We start from the raw sequence: 4,742 nt of genomic DNA on the forward strand, positions 1-4,742 counted from the left end.
TCCTCCTGCAGGCTGCTGATGAGCTGGTTGCTGACGGGCTGGTCCTGGGGCTGGCTGAGGGTCAATCTCATCCTCTTCTTCCAACTCACTGTCAGACTCCGAATTGACAGAAAGATGATCCTCATATTAGGACAATTCTTCATCTTCCAAAGTGGAAGACGCTCCTTCCACACTAGCTTCTCTCTCTGCAAAAATATTTTCTAAGGCCCTCTGAGCAGAGATTATTTTTGGCATACTGATTGATTGTGGTATGGAGCTACACATGCAAAGCTATTTATTTGTTGTGTCCCTTCCCCAATTTGCACCTGGCTGGGGTAAAGTGTGGGAAAATACAGCTTTTAAAAAATATATATTTTTACAATGTATCGAAATAATGTATTGCAATAACATTGTGCAGGTTCCCGCAAGACATTGTGTAGTTTGACATACAAGGTGCAAAGAGTGTGAGAAAAGCGGGAGATAGGCAGACAGGCAGGGAGACAGACAGGTTCTTGGTGCTATGTTGAAACCGCAGGCCCAGAGATGAGGAAGACAGAGTGAAGGCACACAGCAAACCTTTTTTGTTTAATTTTTACTTGTTTTCACCTACACACACACTTTCCAACACTTTTATTACCCTTAGGTCCAGTGGACCCAAACACCACATATGTAATATAAATGTGTAGGGGGGTGCACAGTGCGCACTCAATGAAAATGTGTTATTTTACATGTTCTTTACAGAAAATGAGCCAAGGCCAAAAAATTATTAATTGTATCATTTTTCTTTTAGTAAACATTGAAAATGGGTCCCACAGACCCGAACACCACACAAGGGTTAATTGTCTTTTTTTAATGATCTACATAAAATATTCTGTAGTGTCAAAGTGGAAGATTATATATATATATATATATATTTTAAAGATGAATGAAAATAAAGCACTAATATATCTTGATTAGATAAGTATTCAACTCCCTGAGTCACAACATGTTAGAATCACCTTTGGCAGTGATTAACGCTGTGAGTCAATCTGGGTCTCTTTTTGGGTCTCTAAGTCTCTAATAAGAGTTTTGCCCACCTGGATTGTACAATATTTCCCCTTTTTCTTTTTTAAAAACTCTTCAAGCTCTGTCAAGGTAGTTGTTGATCATTGCTAGACAGCCATTATCAAGTTTTGCCATAGATTTTCAAGATGATTTAAGTCAAAACTGAAACTAGGCCACTCAAGAACATTCAATGTTGTCTTGGTAAGCAACTCTAGTATATATTTGGCCTTGAGTTTTAGGTTATTTTCCTGCTGTAAGGTGAATTTGTCTCCCAATGTCTGTTGGAAAGCAGACTGAACCAGGTTTTCATCTAGGATTTTGCCTTTGCTTAGCTCTATTACATTTGTTTTACCCCCCAAAAATCCTTAGCCCTTGTTGCTGAAGAGTATATCCATAACATGATGCAGCCACCACCATGCTTGAAAATATGAAGAGTGGTACTCAGTGATGTGTTGTATTGGATTTGTCCCAAACATAATGCTTTGTATTCAGGACAAAAATTACATTTCTTTGCCACATTTTTTGTAATATTACTTTAGTGCCTAAGTGCAAACAGGATGCATGTTTTGCAATATTTTTATTCTGTACAGACTTCCTTTTTTTTTACTCCATCCTGTCCATCCACATTTTTTTTCTATCACAGCCATTAAACTCTGTAATTGTTTGAAAATAATCCATTACCAATAAGTGCTCTTCTTTGCGATGCATTGGAAAACCTCCCTGGTCTTTGTGGTTGAATCTGTAGTTGAAATTCACTACTCGATAGAGGGACCATACAGATAATTGTACGTTCGGTGTACAGATTTGGGGTAATCTTTCAAAACTCGTGTTACCCACTATTATTCCATGGAACTTATGTGATTTGTTAAGCAAATTTTTACTCCTGAACGTATATTTAGGCTTGCCATAACAAAGGGGTTGAATACCTATTGACTCGAGACAATCAAGCTTTTAGTCAACAAAATTCTAAAAAACTAAATTCCACTTTCACATTCTGTGTAGATTAGTGGTGCAACATCTCAATTTAATCCATTTTAAATTTAGATATTCCCATTACAACTCAGTGTCAACTTCTGCAGTGACTTTTTGGTAGACTTTGAGTTTTGTTCCATTCAGATTAGTTCTTGTGTTTGTCAGGCTTGTTGCACCAGATTGCATCAGATTCTTTTACGTCACTCACCCCTGTTTACCCCTCGTAGGCTTTTGGAATGAGAATGCATTAATGCTATTTAACTTTGATCTACTTCTCTTTGTAAAGCTGCCATTGTCCCTTCAGACAAGTAACTTTGACTTTCACCAAGATGCCACTGATCCTGAACAAGTATCAAGGCTGTAGCCATCTACAAGAAATATACTGTAGGCCCTAACATAAATCATATCTGGCTCATTGTATATGCTGCACTGTATATTTATAATGATCCATATCTATTTCTCCATGATAGCCTTCCCTACACCATGTTACATGAACAACAGCACTACCTATCTACATATCCTGATAAGTGATGTCAGGGTTGGCTGACTGCATGTGTAAACTATCTCAAAGTGTTGTTATCCAGGGGGTAATTGTGAGGCTAAAACTTTTCCTCCTCAGCGATCATTTATATTCATTGAGTGTGATAAAGAGGGACTGATATGGGGAGCAGTAGCTGCACCCTTAACTTGTGTTGTGTGCTCAATAGTATTTTATCTCTGGTAACCCAAGAAGATAAACAAACCCAAGTCTTAGTAGTTCTTGACTGTGAGCTAATGTAACAGAAAGGGAGTCTGCAAAAGCCATAAAGCCTATGGGGATACAAAACGGCAGATTCTTTTATTTATTTTTTATTTTGAGGGCCGTTTGTTATGCAAACAAACCGAACCATGAGAGCTGAGGTGCAACATGAAAGCTTTGTAGATCTGTGTATGGCAGCCGGGGATTGATGACAAAGTAACAGTCATTATTATATCTCTGCCTTGATACTGTTTGATACTGTTCAGCATTAACTTTCTGAATAGAAGAAAAACTGTTCCGAAACATTTCTGCTTCATTGTATCTAGCAAATCTAAACATTTCAAACAGACATTGTTATGCCCAGTCCAAAACTACCAGAGGAGTCTAATGAATTGAGAGTGGCTCAGGGACAGTTTGAATAGTACTGTGACCATGCAGGATCTGGCATCATAGCTTAGATGCTGAGCTGTACTGTCACATAATCAGCAAGCTGTTGGATGATGACTTAAACCAGAAGAGCATGAATCTATGTAAAAAACGTGGCAGACAGTGAAAACTCATTACTCTCTCCAGTCCAGACTCCAGAGACTCATCTCTTCCTCTGGGCAGATGTTGCTGTGCACTTTTGACTCCCCTCCCTTATGGCAGACACAGCTGCAGCACCCACTAACACACCCACCGCAGCCAATCTAGTCGGCGTGCAGCGCAAAGCAAAACCCTGTGGCCAAGCAAACTTTGGTTCCACATCAAAAGTTGTGGGGATTAAAGTTGTAAGTATGCTGTGGAAATCATTGATGCAATAGCACAAGTTTAATCATTTTCAGATGAGAGAAGCATCGTGCAAGATGACAAAAGCCTTGAGTTGAAAGCTTGGAATCACTTGCCACAAACTGCTTGAATCAAAATTGTTTCATCGTAATTTGTCAACGTATTGTGACATGGAATCTACATGGAAAACACATTGATGTGAGGGTGAAATTTAAGCCACAGAATTCTGTCACCATGGTAACCAAATTTCAACATAGAAAACCTTGTATAAAATATGTTGAATCTGTACCTTTAAAACAACGTCAGATCTTCAAAGTAATACATTTTTTTTTTAAATGCACCTTTATTTAACCAGGTATGCCAGTTGAGAACAAGTTCTCAGTTACAACTGCGACCTGAACAAGATAAAGCAAAGCAGTGCGACAAAAAACAACAGAGTTACACATGGAATAAACAAAAGTACAGTCAATAACAAAATAGAAAACTCTATATACAGTGTGTGCAAATGGAGTAAGGAGGTGAGGCAATAAATAGGCCATAGTAGCGAAGTAATACAATTTAGCAAATTAACACTGAAGTGATAGATGTGCAGATGATGATGATGTGCAAGTAGAAATACTGGTGTGCAAAGATCAAAAAGGTAAATAAAAACAATATGGGGATGAGGTAGGTAGTTGGGTGGGCTATTTACAGATGGGTTATGTACAGCTGCAACGATCAGTAAGCTGCTCAGAAAGCTGATGCTTAATGTTAGTGAGGGAGATATAAGTCTCCAACTACAGTGATTTTTTTCAGTTCGTTCCAGTCATTGGCAGCAGAGAACTGGAAGGAAAGGTGGCCAAAGGGGGTGTTGGCTTTGTGGACAACCAGTGAGATATACCTGCTGGAGCGCGTGCTACAGGTAGGTGTTGTTATGGTGACGAGTGAGCTGAGATAAGGCGGAGCTTTACCTAGCAAAGACTTATAGATGACCTGGAGCCAGTGGGTCTGGTTAAGAATATGTAGCGAGGGCCAGTCGACGAGAGCATACAGGTCGCAGTGGTGGGTGGTATATGGGGCTTTGGTGACAAAACGGATGGCTCTTTGATAGATAGCATCCAGTTTACTGAGTAGAGTGTTGGAGGCTATTTTGTAAATGACATCGCCGAAGTCGAGGATCGGTAGGATAGTCAGTTTTACGGGGGTATGTTTGGCAGCATGAATGAAGGAGGCTTTGTTGCGAAATAGGACGCCGATTCTA

This window comes from Salmo salar, chromosome ssa09 (assembly GCF_905237065.1).
Source record: "Salmo salar chromosome ssa09, Ssal_v3.1, whole genome shotgun sequence".
In the NCBI taxonomy this organism is placed as follows: domain Eukaryota; kingdom Metazoa; phylum Chordata; class Actinopteri; order Salmoniformes; family Salmonidae; genus Salmo; species Salmo salar.